The 27856-nt window shown below is 40.8% G+C and overlaps 2 long non-coding RNA genes across 2 annotated transcripts in view; both read left to right on the top strand.

Annotated features, from left to right (window-relative positions):
• The window catches only part of LOC310681926, a 453737-nt gene that overhangs the window by 205946 nt on the left and 219935 nt on the right, over positions 1–27856 (top strand). The gene's annotated exons all lie outside the window — the stretch shown is intronic.
• Positions 6900–27856, top strand: part of LOC310682647 — a 65232-nt gene continuing 44275 nt past the window's right edge. Inside the window, exon 1 of the long non-coding RNA XR_014514061.1 lies at positions 6900–6957. This is a non-coding gene — a long non-coding RNA (uncharacterized lncRNA). The remainder of the gene's footprint in view (positions 6958–27856) is intronic.

The following is a 27856-nucleotide window of genomic DNA, read 5'->3' on the forward strand; positions in this document are numbered from 1 at the left end:
TGAAGCCCAGTTCAACTGGGGACAAGGATACCAGAAGGACTGTCGTCTTCCTCACGGCCACAAGCAAACATTTATGTTCAGTTGATGAGGCTCTCCTCACTGTGCCGCAGTCTGTGGAAGTGTGGTTAGCAGCAACCAGAGAGGGCCTTTTCTGTGGTGACTCCCTTGTTGTGGAAGCATGCCCGCTCTAAGATTAGGGTAATGGCAATGCTAATGACTTTTGCTGGTGCTTGGCTCTAGCAGGTAACTATCCTTTTAATCTTTGCCCTCTTTTTGTCTTTTGTGATGTTAGTGGCTGATCTATATTTGTAAATTGTTGTAAACCATATTGAGATTGATATGGGAGGTTATACAGAAAAAAAATATTTATTTATAAAAATAAACAACCCCCCCCCAGTCTATGTTCCTGGACTATTATCAGTGCCAGCTTAGCATAACCAGCTAGGAAGGATGCCAATAGAGAATTGACATGGTAGCTAGAAATCAACAAAGGTTTTGTAAATGTTGGCAGCTTTACAAAGTATAACTTTGCATTCATCCTTTGCAGCTGCGAGAAAAAGTTTTTGAGTGGGCATGACAAGAATTCAATTTTCCTTGTGTCTCCACTCTCACACCTCTTTCTTTCAAAAAGATCTGCACAGATCACTGTAATTCAAACCTATGCTAAATAAACATGTGTGATTGTTTATTCTAGTGCTTGATATGCTTCAAAACCAGCCATTTAATATTATCTGTAGGTATGCTGTAAAGTTTAATGACTCATGCTTTGTTGAAAGCAGGTCCATGCTATTTGTTTCACATAAGAAAAGGGAGCTTCTGTCTGAATGTGGTAGAAAACATAAAGCACTTGATATTTAACAAGCCAGTACCCTCTCCTTGTGTGTTGCTGAATGACTAATTCCCACTCCTAAGGGGGGGGGGATTGAGGAAGCTGCTTTTTGAAAAGATTTTTTCTGAGTAATCTCATGACTCAAGCAAACTCTGATTAGACAACAAAAGTACAGACGTACCTCAGAAGTCAAACGGAATCTGTTCTGGAAGTCCATTCGACTTCCGAAAAGTTCGGAAACCAAAGCATGGCTTCCCATTGGTTCCCGATTGTGCAGGCATGCAGGAAAAAATAGCAGAAGCCATGCCAGATGTTCAGCTTCAAAAGAAGGTTTGAAAACTGGAACACTCACTTCCAGTTTTCAATTGTTTGGGAGCTGGAACGTTTGACTCCCAAGGCATTCAGGAGCCGAGGTACGACTGTACCTAATTTCAGTTGTGGATCATTGGGTGCAGGTGGATAAAGAGCTGCTGCCATTGTTTCTCAGCAGGTGGGTCTCTCAATTACCATGAGGCCTGAGGCAGCAATGAGGTTGGTGTGGTGCAAACACACAGGCAGAAGCCAATCCGGTGTTCTTGCTGGTGTGTTTGCACCACACCTACTTTGTCACTGCCTCAGTTTACTTTGTAAAATGACTTCCCCTTGGAATGTGCAGAAGACTCTCAGGATCTTATCTAGTTTTTTCAATGCTCTTTTTGTTTGCTGCGAAATTCTGATACAAGCTGAACTGCAGCCAGTTCCTGAAAAAAATGCCATTGTTCCCATATTTTCCTCACTTTCTGGAAATAGACATAATAGTGATAAATGCCTATCCAACAATAGAAATGCTCTTTTGGGGACATCATTAAGGGAGGACAGTGGTGAAGGACCCCCTCCCTCCACTCCATTTGGTTATTCCGGAAGTGCCTTCCGGAAAACACTTCCTAGTCAGCGTGTTTTTGTGGCCCTTAAAGGCATTCTCTTTTGTTGTGCACTGGTGCTTTCTTTCATTTCTCTTCTTTATGTCAGAAGAGCATCAATATTTCTGGCCCTCACATGGGTTCTGCCATTAACATTTTAAGGGGCCTATGTCCCTAGAAATTGCTTGCCAAACACAAATTCATTCATCAATGGAATCACAGGGTTACCTCCAACAAAGTCATATTGTTAATGCAAGGGCTTTCCTTTCTTCTCTTTGCATCCCCTAAAATCTGCTCTGGAGGGTTGGGGGAAAAACCTTAACACTTTGGGGGAGGGTGAGAGAGGGAAGGAAGTCCTTTTGCACAGGCAGCAGTTGTTGCATTAATGGGATGGCTTTATTGCATACACCCATGGAAATCATGACATTTTAAAACACACACATTATTTTTTTAAATAACCACAGTCATATCCAAAAGTGGATATTTAATCTTTGCTGTCCCTTCTGTCTCCTCCATCAGTGAAATCTCTCCTACTTTCTTGTTCCCCCCAAAATACCTGAAATGACACTTCAATGTGCCATTGAGAAACGGACACATTCCCTGAATAGAAGTGGATCCTACATACACTCTGATTCATTTCACAAAAGCACTGAGATAATAATGGCAAAGCAGAACTTTTGTGAGAAGCAATCAGACCTCCAGCTCTTCTGTCTTAATTAGACTTGAACTTACTTTGCCCCTTTCCTTCCTTGAGCACAATATTTTGCTTTTGAAAAAAAATGCTGATATTGAACATAAGCATAAGGAAACCAAATGAGAAAGTTTATCCTCCTTGTCACAGGGTGAGCCAAGTATGTCATGGTATATTAAAACAACAATTTATGAGTAAACATTAAATTATAGCACCAGGAAATGGGATCCTGCTGCTGTATTAATTATTCAAAGTATTTATCCCGCTGAAAGGGAAGCTCCTGAAATACCAATTATTATTGAGAAGATTGTCTTGACAAAGTTGGTAAAATTAGGACCATTATATCTAACAGAGCAAGAACAATCTCTCTTCATTTCCTTATATTCCTAAATGTGAAACTTGACTGCAGGCTCTCACTATCTGGCTGGACAAATTCAGGTGCACACTGGAACTTCGTGTTTGCACAATTGAAGTGGGTTAAAGTACTCTGCCCCCTTGCTCAACAAAACCACTGCTTTACATGTTGTTTTAATGGGCAATGGGGAAATGTTTTGGAAAGTGTGGGATGAGTGAATGACTAATGGAAAGGACTGTAAAGCAAGTCAGGATGAATGAAGGGCAAAGGTTCATTGTCATAAAACCACACTGTCAACAAATAAGAATGAAGGTTCAGTGAAAACCGGGCATGGTCTAAAAACCACATATTTTGTGCCATGTTGAATAAACAGGCCACCTGAAGGAACCCTTTGGTAATATAGACCAACCCTTTGGGAGCCATTGGTATAGACCTATCCAACAGAAGAACAATCAACTCCACTCACTGTCACCCCCGTCACATAGCAGAGCAGGGACCCAATCAGTTATTTTGGCCTAGCAATGCCAAAACAGACCCCGGCAGTTTGGTTTGGTTCTGCTGCTTACTTAGGCTAAGGATCTTGTTTCTGTGTAGAGGAGCAGGGTCACAGACTGCTTCAGTCATTCTTGTAATGTAATGTGTAGATGCATGTCCAGTCCCCCCCCCCCCCATTAAAAAAGTTGTGGTGGCAGAGGAGAGACCCCAGGATGTAGACCTCTGTATGAATGCATATACGTGTGCCACGTGCCTGGACCATATATCATGATAATGTTGTGAGGTAGGAAGAATGCTTATCCACCCCTCCAAGAGCTTCAGCCCTAGTGCCTGAAGCAGTTACCACTAGGGCTGTAACATAACGCTTCTCAGCAAAACAACTGTTTTGTTTTTCCAATTCCATAGTAAGTGGTTATAAAGAAGCTATTGCCATTTATTTAGAATCAAGGGGGGTTAGAAGCAATCCCGTGTCACCCCGCAGGTCTAACTAGAGTCAAGGATTGTTCTGAAAATGCGGGGGAAAGATGACAATACTCTTTAAGGGGAGGAATGACAGAAGTTATAGGCAATTTAATGCCATGAAACAGTCGAAGTGACTTTCCGTAATCACAGTTAAAATTGCTGCCTTATAGAATCTCAGCAGCAAGGCTCTCATTTGGTGAGCTACTTGATGAGGTTTTTTTCTCTCTCCTTTTTACAGTGTTACACTATTTGAGTTTTATGTTGTATGATATTCACCTAGCGATGCCATTGACCACCCCCCTCCCCCAACAATGGTCTCACTTCTGTGTAACAAAGTAATTCAGCTGCTGCCTTCTTGGCACTCATGAGTCGGTGACATGAGCAAAGAAGACAGTCCTGTTTTCATTCTGTGAAATCTCTAAAACTTCTAAGGGAAGAATATTTTGAGCTTGAAAACTTGGGGGTCACCAGAGTCTGCTTCATATCTAGAAATTATTCAAGTTCCTTCTGAATTTCCCCGCAAATTCTCTTCAAATCATCACCCTATTGTTTGCTAATAGAAGAAAAATGGTTTCGGCAGTGGGATGGGGGCAGAAGCATCCTGAGAAATTAGGGGAGGGGAGAATACAGTTCACTTTAACTGACAGATTCAATTTCCCTTGGTATAAAATGGAGTTATAAAGGAATAGCATTTCAGAGGCATCTTTTAAAAACAACATTATTTTTTGTCTCTGCTATGCTTTCTTTTCTGGGGGGGGGGGGAGGCATTCAATATATTCCAACATAACTTTTCCAACCTTTCTTTCTTTCTTTCTTTCTTTCTTTCTTTCTTTCTTTCTTTCTTGGCATCATAAGATAGATCCATAGCCCCTTCTGTGTGGGAGGAATTTTTAAAAACGGAGGAAATTCTTGCTTCAGATTGCCATTATCTGATAGCAACATGTCTCTCTAACCAATTGTGTCAGTAAATTCACCAGAAAAGTGGGGGAAATAATTAACACCTACAGTGGCTTCAGGAAAGGAAATTTGCTTGTTCCCCTGCATCCTCCTCTAAAAAACACACAATTTAGTCTATTTCCAAAGGAGCAAAAAAGAAACACACACCCTGCCTCGTCAGCACTGTTAAATAACCCAGTATCTTTTCTTCGATAGGCTGCCTCTGTCACAAATGGTAGCCAAAAAAACTTTTTCATATTTACTCCTGAAGTGTTCCTGAGTTTTACTGGGTGGGAAGAACTTTAAACAACTATAAAGATACTTTGCCAGAAGGTAGCATAGTTCAGCTGTTATATCTCAAACCTTATGAGATATTTAGAATTTCAGCCAGCCCAGAACAGCAACCTAGTTATTAATTTCAGCTAGCTGAATGAGACATATTGTTTCCATCTTCAAAGAGCTTCACTGCTTGCTGTTTGATTTTCAGGTTCAATTCAGTGTGCTGCTTTTGACCTTAAAGCCCCAAATTACCTGGATCTGGGGTACCCACAGGGAACATCAGCTCCGGCATGGCCTTCTTGTGTTCTTGCATTTTCGTATGAAACTGTGATCCAAGTGCCTTGGCCATCTGGAGTTAGGTTGGCAGCTACAACAAAAGAGACATTTGTGAGAGCTGGCTGATCCCATTATTACAGCCTGCTCTCTTAGTTTTCAGAATGTTAGTGCTGATTTTAGATTATTCGGTTCTGTATTGTGTATATGGATTGTTGAATATATTTCTCTCTCTGCATTTTAAGGATATTTTTCTATTATGGTTTTGTGAACTTGCTGGTAGGAATTGTATTAACTGATTTAATAATTCCAGTTTTACTCTTGATGCAGTGTGACAAGCATTTCATTAGACAATCATGATTGCCTAATGGAAGAATTATTATTATCTTTTAAAGTGATTGCATTGTTCTTCATAATCACCATCTTCTCCCATTCCAGTGAGTAGGAACAGGAGATGCAAAATGGTCAAGAGATGCCTTATGTGAACCTGATTGAATTTTCAGTGGTGGTTTCAGTGCAGCACCAAAGTACTAAAAATTCTGTTCTATCCTTTGTACATTGCTCTTGCAAAGGTGATATTGTATACGTCTCCAGGGCCACTGCAGATGCAAAGAGTTCTACACATCCCTTTTGCAGTACAAATTTAAAGCACCTATGCACAAAAAATCATGAGATCTGTAGTTTGTTAAGGGTGTTGTGTACTGTAGTTCAATGAGGAGTAAACAATACTTCCCAGTAATCTTTGTGGAAGGCGGTCTACTTTTAATGTGAATCAAATGTATGTGCACAGTGTTTAAAGCTGATCCAGCCACTCTGTTTTGATGCCATTGGGGGTGATCTGTAGTTTATAGGGGGTAGGGCCTGATAACTAAGTGGCAGAGCATTTGCTTTGCATAGAGAAGGTCCCAAGTTCAATCCCTGGTATCTAAGCTGGGAGAGACTCCTGCTTTGAAACCTTGAAGAGTCACTGTCGATCAATGTAGACAATATTGTATAGGTGCCAACTCTCTGGGGTCCTGAGTGCCCAAGCGTCCACAAAACTCCCCATGAAGGTGCCGGGGACCCACAAATTTCAGTGCCAGGGCCATGCACATTGCATGGAATCTATAGCCCTGGGCACCCATAAATGTGGGGCCAAACTGGCACTCCTGCAATATTGAGCAAGAGAAACTCAATGTAAGACAGTTCCTAAACAAATGGATCTGTCACTGTCATGTTTAGTTGGGCCCTCATAATTTACCGTATGTCCTTCCCAGGTGACTGCGTTTATTGTGGTATATTATTGCAGCTTCCGATTTTGCACAGGCCAAGTCTAGTGTATTTTTTTATTTTAAAGAACATCTTTAAACTGAGCTGTGAAAAAAAACAGATCCACTAGGGAAGGCGCAAGTATCAGAACAAAAAGCTTGCTTCCCAGTAAATTTCCCACACACGCACACGGAAACAGGCACACACATACCCCTTGTTCCCTTTGCTGTTTTGAAGTGAGAACAGAGAGCAGGAACAGCAAGTGCTGGCTTGGGAGATAATGTATTTCAAAATATATCACTTCTGTGAGAATAGGTGATGGTGGGTGGGGGGGAGAATGAATTTTGTGAACAGCAAGTGGTAACTACTTCACTTAGAGCAGACAAAACAATGAAGCAGCCACAGTTTTTGAAGTGTTGTGAGAGCGTGAATGAAAGTTCAAAATCACTTTGGAGGCTTTTTTTGAAAAAGGCAGCAGAACCAGCTACAGGTAGGTCACCCAGCCTACTATCTCTCCGATAAAACATTTTCAACCACCCTCAACAAAGCAAGGATGTTCAGAGTGATTGCTGCCTTCAGCATTCTTCTCTCCCCCATTGAGCAGAAGGGAAGTCAAAGCTTGGCACTGCTGAGAAATCCTTACTATACTCAGTGGGGCATCCGGTAGGCAGATAATAGCAGCATTCGAGATGGAAATTGACCCTTTAAAGCACTACTTCCCCCTGTTTGGGAGTGTGGCCTATGTAAGAATGGGTGCGAGTCTGGATTTTTTACAGGGTTCATTTCTATGGTTCACGGCATCAGTACAGCAGGCATAAGTCTAATATAAAATACGCCTCTCATAAATTATCTGTCATCCTGATATGACCTCCTATATCAAGTGCGACTTTTAATTAACATCCTAAACCCTAATAGTTGCAGAAAAGTTAAGCATACTAATCCTTGTATTTGTTGGAAGATTTGGGGCAGATAAAGGAAAGCATGTCTTCATGCAGTGCATAGTTACGCTGTAGACCTTGCTCCCAGAGGAGGCAGTGATGGCCATCAGCTTGGATAGCTTTAAAAGAGGACTGGGAAAATTCATAGATGATATGATAAGGCTATCAGTAGCTACCAGCCACGATGGCTATGCTCTGGCTTGACGGTCATGCATCTAAATAACACTTACCAGAAACCACAGGAGGGGAAAGTGCTCTTGTGCTCAGGTCTTGTTTTCAGGTTTCCCAAAGACATCTGTTTGGCCCCTGTGATTGATCTAACCAGCTCTTCTTTTAATGTAATATTCTTTCCCCCCCTCCGAGAATCAGGGAAGCAAGAGAGAACAGAGGGTTCCAACCTGGTATGCCTGCCATAAGTTGCCAGGTATCTTGGTTGGACAACTATAATGTGCTTTTTTTTTCCTGTCACAACATCTGTGTTTGCCACTTCAATAATGTGTCTTGGAGGAACATGAGCGACTCATTTCTTAGGAATTTCCCCTCTTACCCCGGCAGCAGTGAGCCAAGTCCTATGCACTCTCTCTCTCTATGCTTTGAAAGAATGACACAATTATACCATTTTCTAATGTGTTGCAACAACATCAAACTTCCATTGTTTTTCACTCCCCAAGTAATGCTGTCGGGAGAAGCTCAACTGAGGGATACCCAATGGGTTGCCCCCCCCCCTTGGTGCCTGCAAGACCTCCACTTGTCCATCTCCCCCCTTTTGTTTACATTTTAAATTTATTCTCCCCCCCCCCCTCCTCCTCATGCAGTTCTGGGCTGTATGAGAAGCCATGTGCTGACCTCCAGTCACTCCACACTATTCCTTTCCTTTTCCTGTGGAGACAAACTAGTATAAATAATAGTGTAAGAGACACAGATGCAAACAATATGAAAAGAAATACATTGCAACCGCCAACAAAAATGCAAAAAGCCATAATTTTTCGATCGACTTGCCGAAGATCCAGGAATTTTGGAAATCCTCCCTCCCCCCCCAAAGGTATTCAAAGTGGGGTGAATGAGGAATGTCTCAGTTGTCAATCTAAATATGTGGTTGATATGCAGACAGGTTTGAATTGCTCAGGCCCAAAGCATTTGGAATACTTCTCCCAAAGCCTCTTGCTAAACCTCTCACTTTCTGTCCTGTACCATGCAAGTAGAACTGGCACACTTCCCCTCCCAGAAGACATGTAAGGATTCCTCACCTTTATGTAGAAAGGTAAAGGGACCCCTGACCATTAGGTCCAGTTGTGACCGACTCTGGGGTTGTGGCGTTCATCTGGCTTTATTGGCCGAGGGAGCTGGCGTACAACTTCTGGGTCATGTGGCCAGCATGACTAAGCCGCTTCTGGAGAACCAGAGCATCACACAGAAACACTGCTTACCTTCCCGCTAGAGCGGTACCTATTTCTCTACTTGTACTTTGAATGCTTTTGAACTGCTGGTTTGGCAGGAGTAGGGACCGAGCAATGGGAGCTCACCCCGCCGCTGGGATTCGAACCGCTGACCTTCTGATCGGCAAGTCCTAGGCTCTGTGGTTTAACCCACAGTGCCACCCACATGCCTTTATGTAGAATACTTTCAAATAAATACTGGGAAGCACAATTCAGCAGCAGCAGTTTCCTTAGATCAGCCACTTTTCTTTTTTTTTTCATTTTTGGTAATAAGGCAGATCAGGGGGGAAAAAATAACAATGATAATGACACCCAGAATGGAAAATCCTAAGTGATAATTTCTTATTTGCCTCTGACCCAAGCTTTAAAGCTTGCCATATCACAGGACGCCTCCCCGCCCAACTTCTAAATTATCCATTTGCAGTTCATGCGCTATAATCATCACCTGGCTTGCCAGAGTAAGCATAATTAATGTGCTGTGAAAGTACTAAGTAATGGCTGCACAAAACACAATGTTGCTGGTGTTATTTCTACCATCTGACTGCTGTTTGAGTTCACAGCATAGACACATTTATACTGAAAATTACTAAAGATGCTCTGCTCTCAATTTAGTCAGTGTATGATGTAGCAGAAGATAAGCAAAAAAGGAAGCGGGACTTGGGTCCCCAGGAGGTATTTCCCTTGAGACCTAGACAGATAGTTATTACTGGAAAAAAATGATTGCGGAAGAAAGGAACTGAGTTGCACATACATTTGAAATGTAACAATACGTGAACATTTAATATTTCAAAAGCTGAACTTCAGATGCAAGGTATGAACTAACTCCCACTAGGAATGATGCCAACAGAAAGCCACACTTACTACAGCCAAAGGTTGGAAAGCACATAATGAAAACTTGGTTGAAGCTAAACAGGGCTTGGTGTGCTCAGTAGGGCTGCACAGGAGAGTCCTGTGTATGCCGCTTTGAGTTTCATGGAAGAAAGCTCACATATCAACTAGTAAATAAATGTATGATATGGTAGGAAAGACTGTAAATATGTGACTTTTTTTTATTAAAGAGGTAAAAACTGCTTACTTCCACATGGCAGGAGGTGGCGGTTTCGGTCCCGCCCAGCTATGGCTGGATGGGCCCCCTTCTACTGGCTTAGGCATGACTGGGAGAGGACATGATTTCCTCCTCTGCAAGCCACGTTGTATACTAGACCACATCCATCATTGTATTTTAATATTCTGCTGGAAGCCGCCCAGAGTGGCTGGGGAAACACAGCCAGATGGGCGGGGTATAAATAATAAATTATTATTATAATATTAATATTATTGCTGCGACCAGTCTCAGGTGAGCTATGGGATGTGGCTTGGGAGTGGACCAGAGGGAAAACTTATTCCCTCTAGCTATAGAAGCTTCCTCCCTAGTCCCAGCCTTAGTTAGGTGTAGAATTCCTCTCCCACCCTTCCTTTGTTCTATATGATCATGGGTTGCCCGGCAGTTTGCGGGCAGGCCCAAAGAAGGACCTTGCTGTGGAAGACTTAAATCACCATATTTGGGGCCAAGAAGGAATTTGCCTTCAGGTTAATTGGGTCTGTCTGCGTTTTTTGCCTACCTCACAGCAACTGTCACAACTTAATGGTGGATAAGGCTTTGGACTGGAGCCTTAGTTTTAATTGAGTGAGGTGTTTTGTGGGGGCCCATGCCACTGTATCAAGCTATTCCTCAAATATGATCCTGGGGGAGGTGCAGCTGTTCTGATGTCCAGACAGGGGCTGACAGACAGTAGTGGACCCATAAATTCAGTTTAATCTTTCTTAATTTGTAGCTGTGTGTGTATCACACACACACACACACACAAACACACACGATTCATATTTAAGTACCTATATGGCAGCACAAGTCCTGCATATCTACACAGAAATTAATCCCACTGTATTCAGCACATTTCCTCCAAACTGCTTTTAATTGTGTAGTATGTAGGCGGAATTCTCAAAGACGGGAGGCCCTCAGAGGCCTTAAGGATGAACCAAGAACAGATTTCAGGATGAGATGTCTTAACAGTTCTAATTTAGAAGTATCAAAAAAACCATTAAACCTTTTGCCAGGAGCATAGCTTTTTAGTCATAATCCCATATCAGACACACTCTGATAGGATTCAAATGCAGGGACCAAATTCCACTGAGTCTGGCGACCCTTTAGGTCTGCACTTGCATTGAAATGGCCTAGAGGTTCTTTGGGGCAATATAGTAGTAACATAAAATATGCAGAAGAGACGGGGGGTGGGGGAGGGGAGAGACCAAACTCAGCTCTAGTAGAAATATGAATGAGTGGCAGCATGGAAATGAGCTAGGAAGATAATGCAGGCTGCTTCAGCCATGCATTTGATACCAATAATACATTATGTGCATTTCTAATGCATTCCCTTTTTCAGCTAACAAACATTATGATGAGTCTTCTGGAAGATTTGGGCCTTCTATCTAGCTCATCATTTTACAGTATCACCCTTAAGCTTGATCACACATTACCCGAATACAAGAGTCTCTATACAGTCACAGGTTTGGGGATGAAAGAGTATACACATGTTGATTTACACAACTTGAATTGTATACACAGGTACACAGAATGTACACTTGTTGAATGCTGCATGTGACTAATTGTGGTGTAGAAGTTAAGAGTGTCAGACTAGGACCCCGGGGACTAGGGTTCAAATCCTCACACACACATAAAGCTCACTGCGTGACCTTGGGCCAGTCCTTTCCTCTCAGCCTAACCTTACTCCCAGGGTTGTTGTGAGGATTAGATGAGGACAGGGAAAACCATGTACACCACCTTGAGCTCCTTGGAGAAAAGGTGGGAGAGAAAAACAATACATAAACAAACTAGGATGTACACAGATTGACATGATGTCAGAGGTGGGGCTTCCCATGAGGGCAGAATGCCTAAAAAGGGCTAAAACTATGGTCATGTATGTAGAAGAGGAAAATGTTATCTTTTAATCATTGTAACTGATAGCTAGACAATGCAGATGACTTAAACTTTAAGGAGGGCATTGATTGGCTTTGATGCTGGAGTGGTGAGATTTCATGCACACACATTGATTAATAGGCAACTGAACATATCTGAAAAGAAATAAATTATATATCTGCAAGATTCTCACCAGCAGTTTCACTAGATAAGTGGGCCACCCAGAGAGCATGTTGAAACTTGGAAAAGATTAGATAAGTTCCCTGTATCAACTAGTGGATTAAGTGGAATAATGAAGTACTTGTACTAGTGAACACTTGCAGAATTCTTCAGTAATGAGCAGAATGGATAATGGCCACCAACTGCAATATGAAGCAGCCGTTGCTAGCTGTGTTAATATTTTAATATTTCTTCATCATGCTCCACAGAGAGAAATTTTATGAAATAGCATTATGCAGATGAAAAAGCACTGCAGGAGGCCACTCATTCATGCTCATTTAAAAGCTTTATCTGGCCATCATCTTCCTGTCTCTTGTATAATGCTAATATTTCCATAACATCTGTGGCATTGGCAAGAATATATGGTTTCGATTTAACAACCTTTTCCGAATGATACAGACTACTGCAAGGGAAGAGTAGCAATAAATGAGTAGTATTCACAATGGAAGATAGAGAGAAGTGGGGTATTCCATGGATTTGTATTGAGATTTGGGGAATTGTGCTGTTTCACATTCATAAATGATCTGGAGTAAGGGGTGATATAATACCACATCTCATAGCTGGGTGGTGGTGTTGCAAATGTAATCTGTGGACGAACTGTATGTGTTCACGAAGCAATTTACCAAGGAATTGGGTTACATCATAGATCACATGGAAAACAGAAGTGGGGGTTCAGTTTACTTACTTTTTCCATCTTAAATGACACGGGGGGGGGGGAGTAAGTTGGGATTTGATGATATGCTCAGTCACGTGCAGAAGTGCTTATCCATGGCTAAAATGTAACGGCAGTGCTGGGAAACTGCTGTATTAGAGTAATTATATAACTATTGTGCTATATATTACTGGATCTGTACAGAACTATCTCCCTCATAATATTTGCAGTAGGTCAGCGCAGACATTTTGCCTTTGAAACTTAGACCCAATCTTGAATTGTATTGCAGAAGGAACAGGGGGAATGGAAAGTTGAAAAAGGCAACAAGGTGGTGAGAAGCTGCTTTTGCCCCCTTTCAGGATTCACCAGATTTTTGTTTCCCTCCCAATTCCTAAGTAGAAATATGCTTTTGGATGGGGTAAATGTATTGAATTGTTTCAGTGGCATGAGAGAGGGTGCTTCTTTTCATCCTTTTCAAGTTGTAAAAAATACTCTGGTGAAATCCGTGGTTTTTCTTCCCTCAAAGAATATCTATGTCTCTATTTCTATCTCTAACTTTATCTCTATCTCATTCCCAGCAGTATACCAATTATAAATCAAAAATATAAAATCCATAAATATCATAACTTCTCTTTCTCTTTCCAAGTATTGTTGTTTAGTCGTTTAGTCGTGTCCGACTCTTCGTGACCCCATGGACCAGAGCATGCCAGGCACTCCTGTCTTCCACTGCCTCCCGCAGTTTGGTCAGACTCATGTTTGTAGCTTCGAGAACACTGTCCAAGTATTAGTGACACCTCAAAAGTCTGTGTCATTAAAAGCCTGACTAAAAGGATAAGTTTTTAGCTGGTGCTGAAACCCAGCTAATGTAGATGTCAGTCATATTTCTGAGTGGAGGTCATTCTACAGCCAGGATGCTACCACTGAGAACACCCTTTCATGACTCACAGAAGTACAAACTTCACTTGATGATGGAATTGCTAGCAAGACCTCCTTGGCAGATCTTGAAGTCCAGGAAGGACATTACAGAGAAGGCTCCTTCAAGGAATCAGGTCCCAAGTCACTCAGGCCTGTGTAAATCAACATTAAAACCTCAATATAGGCTTGGGTGGGGTGCAGCTATCCAATGCAGACTCTTCAAAATAGGTGTTATATGAGCTAGACTGGCTGAACCAATCAATATTCTTACATTTTGCACCACCAGCAGCTTTCAAACCATTTTTCTTGAGCAACACATTACACTAATCTTACCTGGAGGTTTCCAGAGCATTGATTACTTCGATTTTTAATGCCCTTTGAATGATAGTAGCATCATTCTCTATCTTCATTTTGAAGTGGTACAGTTCCATTTGACCATTCTGAATGCTTAGTTATGCTATAAACTGTGTTTTGTGCTCTTTAGAGACGTGCTAACCCATCTCCCAAGACAAATGTTGCTGATATTACTGAAATTGTTTTAATGTCCTTCAGAAACCCTACAAATATTCAGTGGAGGAGAGTAAAGCAATGTCTTGTAAAGTGATGCTTTAAATGAAATTTGGTACACTAGCAGCATGGAGTGGAAAAAAGAGCTTGTGCTTCAGGTGGGTCAGTGGGTGGATCAGAGCCACTGTGCTAGCTTCCCAGTAGGTTGGTTACTGTTGCTTACCCAGAAGGAGAGGGAGAAGGACAAGGCAGCTGTGAGGATGGCTTGGTGCAGTTGCACCAGCTGGAACAGTAGCTGGCTCTGCCAGTGCATCTGCACTGCACTAACCTCCTTGCCACCTCTTATCTCCCCCTCTGACTTGATGTAAGCAACAGTGAGCCACTTGCCAAAAAGCTAACATAATGGCTTCATTCCACTCAGAGAGCTGCTTCTAGATGTTCTGCCCCCAATGTCGGAGGAAGCATGCCTCTGAATGCTAGTTGCTGGGCATCACAAGTGGGTAGACAGCTCAAGTCCTGCTTTTGAATTTACCATAGCCATCTGGCTGGCCACTGTGAGAATATGATGTTGGATCAGATGGGCCATTGGCCTGATCCAGCAGGCTTTTCTTACATTCTTGTATCCTGCCATATAGAGACATGCAGTGCTTTGAATAGGTGCCAGTACTGTGACAAGGTGAAGCTATTCCAAGACTAGTTTGTTCATACATCCCTACATTTGAATGCAGAGAAAAGGCTAGGGTACATTGCATAGACAGGATGTAAGAGGAGGGAAATGGAAAAAACCTCGAGTGATCAATCCACCTTCTTTACTTCCTTTTCGATAAATGGAGTATTCACAAATTATTAATGTAAGACATGCCAAGATACACTTTTGCTGAAATCTGTCTCCAAGGCACTCTGGCAGTGTGCTTTGACAGATAAGCCAATGGAGCCGCTATTTGCATTTGTGGTATTGCCACCATGGCATATGATGTATCTGTGTGGGGTCTTATCTTGATGGCTCACCATCAGTAGCTTTGGACAAAATGATTATAAATGAGTCACAGCTTAAATTGTAATTCGTCATCTGAGAAACATTTTTTTAAAAAAAAATCACAACATCATATGGCATTTTTCATTGCACTGAAAGAGTAAGACTTCCTACATGAATACAATGCCAGTGCAGGGAACATGTGTACAAAATGTGTATACTGTATTGGGTGAAAAATAGCAATGTCTGTATTTTTTTGCCTTTTGTTGCATCCATCTATGTGAGCGATGGCTGAAAAGAAATCACCTGGGAAAAACAAAATTGTATGAGAAGTTGGAAGAAATATTGCAAGGGGGGTAGACCATTGCACTTATACAAAATAAACTATTGACTTTTTTAAAAAAGAAAAGAGAATCTACTGCTTAATTGCCATCATCCTACAAGTGCACTTCTGTTCTTGGCAGGCAGCTTCCTGGTCAGCCACATTTCTTGGAAAGCCCCCTGGAAAGACCAGTTACTAGGCAACACAAGTGGAGAGAGTGTTGTTGGACTCAGCTTGCACACTTCCCATTGGCATATGGTTGGCCAATGTAAAGACAGGATGCTGAACTAGATGGGCCTTTGGTCTGATGGATCAAGGTTCTTTTTGTGCTCTGGTATTAAAAGTAGGAATAGATGTTACTCAAAATCATTATAATGAAGGTGGGTTCAACAGGCAAACCCCAATAGCATGCAGCCTTTTTTGTGGAAAAAAAATAGTCCACCTCCCACCTGAGAAAGTAGCGGTGGGATAATCGTGATGGGAGATATGAACGGGGTAGTCTCAACAGAAATGGATAGACTAAGAGACAAAGGGATGAAAGAAGGTAAACTACCCAAAACTTTCTTCGAAATGTCAAAAAACTGTAACCTGATCGATATTTGGAGACTGAGACATCCACTCGAAAAACAGTTTACGTTTTATTCAGAACCAAACCAGTCAATGTCTAGAATCGACCAAATTTGGATTTCCAACGAATTAACCCCAAGAATCTCACAAATTGAAATCCAACCTAAAGTAATTTCAGATCACAGCCCAATTAAATTGGAGATAAAAGGTTTGGAAGAAAGAACTTTTAGATGGAGAATGAATGATTACCTCTTAGATGATCAAAATTTTTTACAAGATGCACAAAAGAAATTGATGGAATATTTTGAGGATAATTGTAATAAAGGTACGAAGATGAGTATAGTTTGGGACGCAAGCAAGGCAGTGATGAGAGGGTTCTTCATACAACGGAATTCAATTAAAAAGAAAAACAGAGAGAAAGAAAAGAAAGAGATCCTTAAACAAATAATGGACAATGAGCAAAAATTAATTAAAAAAACAAATAATTCCAAAATTAAACAAAGTATCAAGGTGTTGCAAACACAATTTGCTATGATAATAAATAGAGAAGTGGAGTGGAACATCAAAAGGCTAAGACAGAAAAATTTTGAATTTGCTAATAAATCTGGGAAGTGGCTTGCTTGGCAAATTAAGAAAAGAAAAGAACAAAATACTATAAATAAAATTACAGTAGATGAAGAAGAGATAACTAATCCGAAAGGAATTAGAAAAGGATTCTTGGACTTTTACAGACAATTATATAAAAGCAAAGAAAAAAACAACATGAGGAAAATAGAGAGATACTTAAAAGAAAAAGAGGTGCAAAAGATCCCGACAGAAAAGAAAGATAAGCTGAACACCCCAATAGATAATGAGGAGATAATAGAGATCATAAAAGAGTTGAAAAAAGGGAAAGCCCCAGGACCAGATGGATTCACAGTAAGTTATTATAAAGAACTGAGACAAACTCTGACGGCACCATTGAAAGAAGTAATGAATAATATTCTGAAAGAAAGGGAAATACCGGAGACGTGGAAAGAAGCCTTTATAACGTTTATCCCAAAGCAAGATGCAGACCTAACACAAGTAAAGAACTATAGGCCAATTTCTTTGTTGAATACAGACTATAAAATCTTTGCGGGAATAATGGCGAAAAGGTTGAAAAAGGTCCTACAAGAAATTATCCATGATGATCAAGCAGGTTTCCTTCCGGGCAGGCAGATGAGGGACAATGTTAGGAATATAATTAATATTTTAGAATATCTGACAGCCAGGAATGAGAAACAGGCAATTATGATGTTTGTGGATGCCGAAAAGGCATTCGATAATATATCATGGGATATTATGTTAAAAAATTTAGAATATATGGAGATGGGGAAGGACTTTTTCAGTGGAATAAAGGCAATTTATACGGAACAAAGAGCAAAATTGATGGTGAATAATGTAATTACGGAAGAGGTAAAAATATCGAAAGGTACAAGGCAGGGATGCCCACTTTCGCCTCTGTTGTTTATAATGGTTTTGGAGGTCTTTTTAAACTCAATAAGGAAAAACGAAATGATAAAAGGGGTGTCAGTGGGACAAAACGAATATAAAGTCAAAGCCTTTGCGGATGATCTGGTAATAATGATGGAAGACCCGATGGAGAGTGCAAATGAAGTGTTAGAAGAGATTGAACAATTTGGTAAAGTGGCAGGTTTCATATTAAATAAGAAAAAAAACTAAAATCATAGTAAAAAATATGGAGCAAACTCTGATAGATGGTCTGCAACAACAAATTGGTATTGAAGTTAGGAATATTTAGGAATATGGCTAACTCCAAAAAACATTGATCTGTTTCAGAATAATTATATACCAGTATGGAACGGAATTAAGAAAGACTTAGAGGTGTGGGGAAGATTGAATCTATCTTTTTGGGGCAGAATATCAACGATTAAGATGTGTGTACTCCCAAAAATGTTATTTTTATTTCAAATGATCCCAATACTGAAAGGGACGAGGATATTTAAAGAGTGGCAAAGAGGTATTTCGAGATACATCTGGCAGGGCAAAAAGCCGAGGATTCAATATAAACTGTTAACGGACGCGAGAGAAAGGGGAGGATTTGCCCTGCCAGACTTGAAACTATATTATGAGGCCTCGTGTCTCTGTTGGATAAAAGAGTGGATAAAACTAAAGAATACAAAATTGTTAGATCTGGAGGGATTTGATAACAGATTTGGGTGGCACGCGTACTTATGGCGGGAGAACAAGAAGGGCCACAAAACTTTTGAAGACCACATCTTTCGGAAATCGCTAAAGGAAGTATGGGAGAGATATAAAAATCTGTTGGAATCAGGGGTTCCACATTGGCTGTCCCCACTGGAGGTTATGTGTGTTAAAAAGATTAATATGAGAGGTAGTTGGATTACTTATGGAGATTTAGTGGTTAAAGATGGAGAAAAATGGAGACTGAAGCCATATGAACAAGTAAAAGAATATGTATTTGACTGGTTTAATTATTATCAGATAAATGATATGTTTAAAAAAGATCTGAAAGAGAAAGGCTATATAGAGAAAGACTCAAGATTTCAAATGGAAATAGTAAATAGTGATTGCAAAATAATCTCAAAAATGTACAAAATGTTATTGGAATGGTATACGATGGACGAGGAAGTCAAGTCGGTAATGATTCATTGGGCTAGGGATTTTGGGTACAATATATATTGGGAAGAGTGGGTGAAAATATGGAATGATAACTTGAAGTTTACAGCATGCACCACGTTAAAAGAAAACACGATGAAAATGGTATACAGATGGTATATCACACCAGTTAAATTAGCAAAAATGTTTAAAACCAACAATAAGTGTTGGAAATGTAAAGAGAAAGAGGGGACCTTTATTCATATGTGGTGGGAATGCAAAAAAGTGAAGGGGCTCTGGGAGTTGATATACAATGAGTTAAAGAAGATGTTAAAATACAGTTTTGTAAAAAAACCAGAAATTTTCCTTCTAGGAATAACGAGAAATGAAATTAATAAAAAAGACTGTAAACTTTTTCAATACGCGATAACAGCAGCGAGACAGCGAGATTATTAATAGCCCAAAAATGGAAACAAGAAGATCTACCGACTTTGGAGGAATGGAGAATGAAGTTAACGGATTACGCAGAACTGGACAAGCTAACAGGGAAAATTAGATACCAAAAAGATCACAAATTTATTGAGGACTGGGAAAAATTTTCGGAGTATTTGAAGAGTGTATGTGAAGAGCAAACAACGCTAGTGGGTTTTAAAGAAGCTTTGTGGAAAAAAAATAAGGAATATCGCAAAAATGTAAACAAATTTGTTAAGATATTTATTTATTCACTTATTTATTGACCTTATTACTTATTTACTTACTTAAAGGTGATACAAAAATTGAGGAATGCGTAGACAAAACTTCAAATACGGACGATTGTCAGAGAAGCTGAGGGAAGTCCATAAAATTGTAAATATGTTAATTGGAAATTTGTATGATTGTAAATATTTACGAAAAAAATGGAATAAAATATTATGAAGGGAGAAAGTAGCGGTGGGAGGAACACCCCATTTTTCCAGGGGTTGAATGGTTTGGCAAAATGAGGGGTGAGGGCAGGATTTGGCACAGCACTAGTGCAAAATGTGCTGCATGACAAAGATGAGCAAGGGTCTTTCTGAACTTTGTGCGCAGAGTTGTAAAGGGCTGCAGTGAGAGGGATGAGTTGCCTGAAATTGGGAGTGGGACTTCACTGGCCGAAGGTTCCTCCCTCTAGTATCAAGCAATTTCCCACTGCAACTCCTTACAATACTGCACAGGCCATTCGGGAGCCTGCCCCTATTACCTGGAGATTCAGGGCACCAGCAGCCGGAAACGGGCAGGAGAAAAAGGCTGGTCATGTGCCTGCCTTTCACTTACACAACTACTGGATCAAACTTCTGAGTTTCTTTTGCCAATAGCAGACAGGAAGCCAGTCAGTGCACATTGCCATTTCATATATTAAAGGTAAAGGACCCCTGAATGGTTAAGCCCAGTCAAAGGTGACTATGGGGTGCGGCACTCATCTCGCTTCAGGCCGAGGAAGCCGGCGTTTGTCCACAGATAGCTTTCCCGGTCATGTGGCCAGCATGACTAAATCACTTCTGACACAATGGAACACTGTGGTGGGAGCCAGAGCACACAGAAACGCCATTTACCTTCCCTACTTGCACTGGTATGCTTTTGAACTGCTGGCAGAAGCTGGGACAGAGCAACAGGAGCACTCCCCATCGTGCAGATTTGACCTGCCAACCTTCTGATCAGCAAGCCCAAGAGGCTCAGTGGTTAAACCACAGTGCTATCCATGATCGTCATCAGGCTCCTCCTTAAAAAGCCATGTATGCCTTTGGAGTATTGGTTCCTCAAAGACCAGTTTAGTCCCAAGCCACCCTTTTTGTAAGTGTATTGATGGCTGTAGCTCAGTTTCAAGCATTCTGAATTAAATAGATTCCTTAGGGCCAATTCATATATTTCAATTTGTAGATAGGCATGTAATCCTGTAATATGCACTCTCAGAAAATGGGTGTTTTCAAGCATGTGCCATATGGGCATATACAGGCATGCCTTTATATAATTTATACTCTCCTCAGCCTGTTAGGAGCCCTGAGTGGTTCCCAGTAGGGTCCTCTTCAAACCACTCTCAACGCACATACAGTTTGCATGTGCTTGCTAATTTCCTTGCCTCATTTTACTAGGAAGAAAATTCAAGGCAAAAAGACCAAGACAAATCAAAGAAAGGATCAACTGAGATTAAAAAATCAAACCGCCTAAATGATATCATATTTATTTCATTTCTAAAATTAAATAAGTCTGAAATTGGATGTTTTGGGGTGGTTTTATTTATGTGGTATCATTTTTGGTCTTGCAACAACTCGCTAGGAGACAGATGATCTGAAGCTCCTCTTTTCAGCTTTGATGTTGACCTACATGAGGCTGCTTATAAAATGATGGAATTAATCATACATGAGACATAGCCTTCCTATCATGTAGACAACTGTTCTCTCAAGAACACCACTATTTTAGATAAGCAAATGCAAAGCTGACATCTCTGTGATATTTTACAGAATCATCCAGTGTACACTCCAGTAGACAGAGCAGTAAAAACAGGAGATTGAGAACCAGTGCCAAGTATCTTACAGACCGATCTTATAAATTTGCTTTAGCTGTAGTAGCACATAGAGTAGATTCATAACAGCAGTTAACCTTGGCAAGGAGGGCAGTGTCATCTTATGGGGACAGGCCATAGCTCACTGGCAGAGCACAAGCTTCACATGGAGAAAATTCCAGGGTCCAATGACAAAGGATCTTGGGTAGCAGAGTTAGGGAAGACCTCCAACTTAGACATTGAAATGTTGCTTCCTGCTCATATAAAGCCAGGAAAGACCACTGGTCCAACCTGGTATAGAGCAGATTTGAGTATGTCAATTTTACCAGTGAAAGTGCTTGCCTAATTCTGAACTAACAGGAAATCACTTGAGAAAGGAGGAAGATTTCTGGGTCCCTAGCAAGCTTGGCAGCTGTAATAGCAATTCAAGATCTTGTGTGCACCAGTGCCATTTTTATTTGTAAGCCAGTCAAAGAGTCATGACTGAAAAACAGAGGTAGATATTTCTGGTCTGTGTCAATTTTGCATGTATTCGTTCATAACTCCTTTCTGTCATTTCCCCCTCATTAATCTGCTATTTCAAAGGCTGATCATCTTCAAATATATCTGGAAGAAGTGGATGTTCTAAACCAATGGCAGATAGCATGGTGCCATATTTGACAATGGATCAAACCTCCCATCATCCCTGATATTGGTCTTGCTGGCTGGAGCTGATGGCAGCAGGAATCCAACAGCATCTCTAACACACTACATTGGCTACCCTTTATCTAGACCCATTGCAGTCTGGCTTCCACCCCAGTTTTGGCACTGCAAAAGCCTTGGTAATCCTGGTTGATGCCCTTTGTCAAGAGAGAGAAATAGAGTGTGTGATCCAGTTGATTGATCTGTGGCTTTTGATATTATCAACCATGGTATATTCCTGAATAGGTTCTGTGAGTTAGCAGTTGGGAGTATCTTAGAATCACAGAATTGTAGAGTTGGAAGGGACCCCGGACATCATCTAGTCCAGCTCCTCTGCCATACAGGAATCTCAACCTAAGCATCAATTTATTGTTATTGAATTTATTTCCCACCTTTTTCTCCAAGGAGCTGAAGGTGGCATATGTAGTTCTCCGCTCCTTATTTAATCCCCACAACAACTCTGTGAGCTTAATAAAGCTGAGAAGCACTGGCTGGCCCAAGGTCACTCAATGAGCTTCATGGCTAAGTGGGGATATGAACCCTGGTCTCTGACCACCAGTGGCCAGGATGTGCAGGTAGGCAAAGTGCTCTTGCACTCATGTCTAACTTGCAGGTTTCCCGCAGGCATCTGCCACTGTAAATAAAAACAGGATGCTGGACTAGATGGGGCCATTGGCATGATCCAGGAGACTCATGTTCTTGATAGCAAAATGAAAAATATATTGTCTTAGTGGTAATTGGAAGCAATCAACAGGTGAGTGTTGAACATTTTGATACGTTTTCCAGCTACTGTTTTGCCAAGAAAGTCTGCTTTGTTTTGAGATATGATTCCAAAGAGTACAGCTGTTAATAGTACTATGTTTCCCTTGATGACAATTAAATGAGTATACGAACAAGAATAGCACAACACCCCAGTATGGATAATTTTAATTGGGGGACATTTTTAAAAGGTGTGATGTATGGCCATGTTTTGAGAACTCATCACCTCACTGCTATGCCTGCTGAAGGTGACATACAATGCTATATTGTTCCGTTAGTAACTATTTAAATGCATATTAGTCATCGTCCCCTTTCATTTTGGTGTGAACAATAGAGAGGCAGAAATTGATCAATTGGAAAGAAAACCCAGAATAACACATTGGGTAATGTATCAATTAATGAGGTGCTACAAATGCATCATAAACATTAAAAAAACCCAACAACTTTGCCCTTTATAATATCACTGTGATCCCCCATATCAATTAGAATTTTAAGATATTCTCTTTGTTAACAATTTTCAAATTTAAATTGGGGGGAAAAACTTTTTTATTCTGATCTTTTCTTCCTGGGATGAAGACTGGGGGAAATGAATACCAGCTGTTAAGGAGATCAGACATGTGTATCTCAGGGTTTCAGAGCTTTTCAGAAGGGCTCAATTCATGTTGAGTCAGCCTTCTTTCCCTTTAATCGCTTTCATTATTTGTTCTATGCATATATACTTTTTAATGGTGTACAAAGCCTATCTGAGTCTTTGGTGGCAGTTTCTTTTTTTTCTTTTTAAACTGCTGGTTTAAAAAGAAAGAAAGTGATTTCTGGCCTTCTCCGGTTCATTTGTTCCACCCTGCCTTGTGCTTTCAGTGGGAAGTGCTTTAATCATGGTGTTCCTAGTGTGCAAAACATCAAAATACTTTTACCTGTATAGTTCAAATTATGCTATTCCCCACCCCCTCAAGTAGAAAAATTGACAACAGTAAAAATTATTAGTTTCTCCTAAATGGCAACTGGTTTAAAACCCAGAGTCTTAATGGGAGAGCCAGGGGACTGATGGAGGGATGTGTTAGGCAAAGGTGCAAGGCTGGAGTGACGAGACACAGAGGAAAGGGTGAATTACAGTGTGGTTATTGCAAACAGGAGTGGTTGCAGTATGGTAGGCTGAGCAAAACAGTGGAATCTAAACTCAAGGATCAGTGGAAAGGCTTTAGATCCAGTTTCCCAAATTCTGATGGATAAGACAACCTTTCCCCCTCAAGTTAATGTAACACAGATGGCGCTGTGGTCTAAACCACCGAGCCTCTTGGGCTTGCCAATCAGAAGGTTGGCTGTTTGAATCCCTATGCCACAGTGAGCTTCCGTTGTTCTGTCCCAGCTCCTGCCAACCTAGCAGTTCAAAAGCACGCCAGTGCAAGTAGATAAATAGGTACCGCTGCGGCGGGAAGGTAAACGACGTTTTTGTGCGCTCTGGTTTCTGTCATGGTGTTCCGTTGTGCCAGAAGTGGTTTAATCATGCTGGCCATATGACCTGGAAAGCTGTCTGTGGACAAATGCTGGCTCCCTGGGCCTGAAAGCGAGATGAGCACCGCAACCCCATAGTCGTCTTTGACTGGACGTAACCATCCAGGGGTCCTTTACCTTACTTTTTTTTTTTTTAACTTTAATATCGGCTACACATTTCACTCTTGTGACCCTAAGGATTTAATTTTATAGTGTGTAAAAAATAAGATCTAAATCCCATCAGAGAAGTCTCTGTGCTTCTGCATGAATCATTGTGCTCTTTCTTGCAAGGAGAGAAGACCAGAGCAGCAGTAACTCATTGCAATATTTATTTTAAATATGTCTGTGGTGTTTTCCCACAGCTTAGAGCAGTTTACAGAAATAAAATGAACATAATTATTCCAAACACTTCTTTTTAACATCATCCAATTGCCTATTAAATGATCAAATATTTAGCTTGTCATTCCAAAAACCAGGCAAAAAAGTGGCACTTCATAGCCTCTTCGTAAATTCAATTTGGAAAGAACATATGAACTTCACTGAGAAGAATAGAGCAATCACTGAGAAGGCCCTGCTTCTTGTAGATACAGTTCTCTTTGTACTTCACATACTGCTGAAATACAAAGCCGAACCTAATTACAAGAATGCAGATACGCAGAGGGAGAAAGGTAGTCTCTAAGATATGTGGGTCCCAGCTCTTTGAATTGGGCCCAGAAACATGCTAACAGCTGGGTAACTGATACAATAAAGGCTGCTTATGCTCATATCTACCCCTAACCGAAAGGAGATGAACAGCCACCGTTTACACTAGATGAATCTTTTCAAGACATGTTGAAAAGCAGCCTCAAGTACAGCACACTACAGTAGTGAAACCAGGTTATGAAAGCATGGCTGATGGCAGCAGAGTCCCTTCTGCCCAGGAGGGTGCAGAGCTTGCATAGTAAATGAAACTGAAAGTGCAACATCTAGCCTCCACTGTGCACAGATTGAATCAATGAGTTCCTGCAGATGCGAGCAATCCATTATTGCAGAATTCCCAATACCTTCTGCTTAAAAATGTTGACAAAGGAATGTCTACCACCTTCCAGGTAGGGATGAGTGAATCTGCCCCTAATAGTTTTTTTTTCTTCAGATTTTCATTTTTCCAGTCTTAATCTAAGTTACCGACATTTCCACATCAATTTGTCATTTTTTTTAAAAAAATGTGAATTTCTCCTAACACACACACGTTCAAAATGAGTAATTTTGCAAAGCTGTTTTCCTAAAATTAATGCATTTCTGTATGTTATTTTCAGTAACATATGCATTTTATGCATGCTTTATACCCGTATACACATACAGTGGTACCTCGGGTTACAGACGCTTCAGGTTACAGACTCCGCTAACCCGGAAGTAGTACCTCGGGCTAAGAACTTTGCTTCAGGATGAGAACAGAAATTGCACGGTGGTGGCACGGTGGCAGCAGGAGGCCCCCATTAGCTAAAGTGGTACCTCAAGTTACGAACAGTTTCAGGTTAAGACCGGACCTCCAGAATGAATTAAGTTAGGCTTAACCTGAGGTACCACTGTATTTGTATGCATTACTTGGCTAGAGAACTGCACTGCAGTTGGAAGGGTTTTTTTCATTGCTAACATAGTATCTGATCAATCAGAGAAAAAAACTTTTCCAGCTGCTGTGTGAATGTTGCTTTTGTTAAATATAAGGTGGTTTTATATATACCATCTTATGAAGACTTTACCCTAAAAGACAGATAAAATAAAATATAAATAAATAAAAAATAAGAATACTCTTAAGTCTTTTTTGGCTAAAGGTGAAACACAATTACACGTACAGTGGTACCACGGCTTACGTACGCTTCAGGTTACAGACTCTGCTAACCCAGAAATAGTACCTCAGGTTAAGAACTTTGTTTCAGTATGAGAACAGAAATTGGTGGCACGGTGGCAGCAGGAGGCCCAATTAGCTAAAGTGGTGCTTCAGGTTATGAACAGTTTCAGGTTAAGAACGGACCTCCAGAACAAATTAAGTACTTAACCCGAGGTACCACTGTACAGGCCTTTTAATATATTGACTTGTTTTATCCAGTTTTTGCTATTACTATTTTATTTTAGAAGTTATCATTGTTGTTTTATCTTATTATATTGACACAACATTTAATATTTAAATAACCTTTTTATTGAAGTGATCTCTGTAGTTTTGTTTGTATGTGTGTATTTGTGCTTAATGCTGAAGGTGTAGAAGTATAAAGGCCTAAATACATTTAAACAAAATTTTGAACTTGACTTGTGGCACATTTGCCAAAACAGGGCTGGCTACAATTGCTCTAGGTTAGCTTTTACTTACCTGGTGCCCTCCAGATTTTCCCCATCAGCTCACACTCTGATCAGATCAGTGATCAGGTATGATGGGGGCTATAGTCTCCTCTAAACCATCTGGATGACACTACTTTGGGTACCAGCTTGGGCAAGGCTGGTCTAAGTAGAGAACTTGGGTATGACATTTTCGCTTAATTATTGTGTACCTACTAAAGTGTATAAACAGTATAAATGTCCTCAAACTGCTCCTGACTTGCATGACATACACTGCTTAACCCTTCTAATGAATATAGTGTTCAGCTTGGCAGCTCCATGATTACATTAAAATCTCTGAAGCAGAATCTGGTTTTCCATTGCTCATCTCAATGCAGTTAAACGTTTAATAGGTGTCTCATGTCAGTGTCATCATTAGGCAGTCACTGACAAGCCAGTAGCAGTGTAATCCTTCAAACTCTCGATTGATGCTCCCTTTCTTGGGAGGAAGAGTGAATGAAGCATGACAAAGAGGGGAGTACTGTTGAGATATATGCACAGATAATTCAAAGCGATCCTAACAAAACATCTTTTATTCCCTCTTACAGAGCACAAATGGCGATATCGCCCATGCCTTGCGCTCATTTTCAAAGAGTACATCTACCGGAAGATTCCACTGGAGTCTTTTGTGATTGATTCACCGTTTCTCTTTATTTGCAAACATTTTTAAGAGCACGGAAGATACCTGTTTATATTGTTTTACATTACTGATGAGCCTATTATTTTGTAGGCCCAGAAACTGATATTGAAAGCTCTATAAATAGCATACTTGCATTTGCCTCCCCAACCCACATTACCGCAGTAGAGTTTTTCTCAGTAGAGTTTTTCTCTTGGGAGGATCTGTTGAGTTTTTCTCTTGGGAGGATCTGTTGACTACAGTTCCATGTATCAAGCTGTGTCCCTGCAATTTTTCAATGCAAAACTATCTGGGCTGACTGTACCTAGGCATGCCATTGGCCCCTTTTGGGCAGGAAGGAATATAAGAAGGTGCCAGATCTCAGTGAAACTTTGCTTGGACAACAAAGTCTTCAGATCTTGATTTCTTTTCAGTCCTGACTCCTGGTTCTTGGCTCCTGACTCACCACAGACTTCTGTCCATGGCTGACATTCATAAAAATGTTGAGATGCAGTTCTCATCTCTCTCCCCACCTACCCCAGTTTAATAATGAACTGGGCATATGTTACTGTATGGGACTCTCCTTATTTGTAGACACGGGCCATAATCCAGAAAATCCAGATTATGGAAAATAGCTGGGTTTCTCCCAGGGGAGTCCAGGGAATGATGGAGGAGAGGAATGGAGCACCTGCCTTTCAGGAGGCTGTGGTGTGTCCTCTCGTTGAGGAGACCTTCTTGGACCCAGAAGTGTTAAATAATTGTTGCCCAGTAGCTAATGCCTCCTTTTTGGGCAACATGTTTAAGAGGGTGGTGGTGATCCAGCTTCAGGTATGCGTGGAGGAAACTGATCCATTTCAGTCTAGCTTCAGGCCCGGTCATAGCTCTGAAACTC

This window comes from Podarcis tiliguerta (genome assembly GCF_965153285.1).
Source record: "Podarcis tiliguerta genome assembly, chromosome: 1".
Lineage (NCBI taxonomy): Eukaryota > Metazoa > Chordata > Lepidosauria > Squamata > Lacertidae > Podarcis > Podarcis tiliguerta.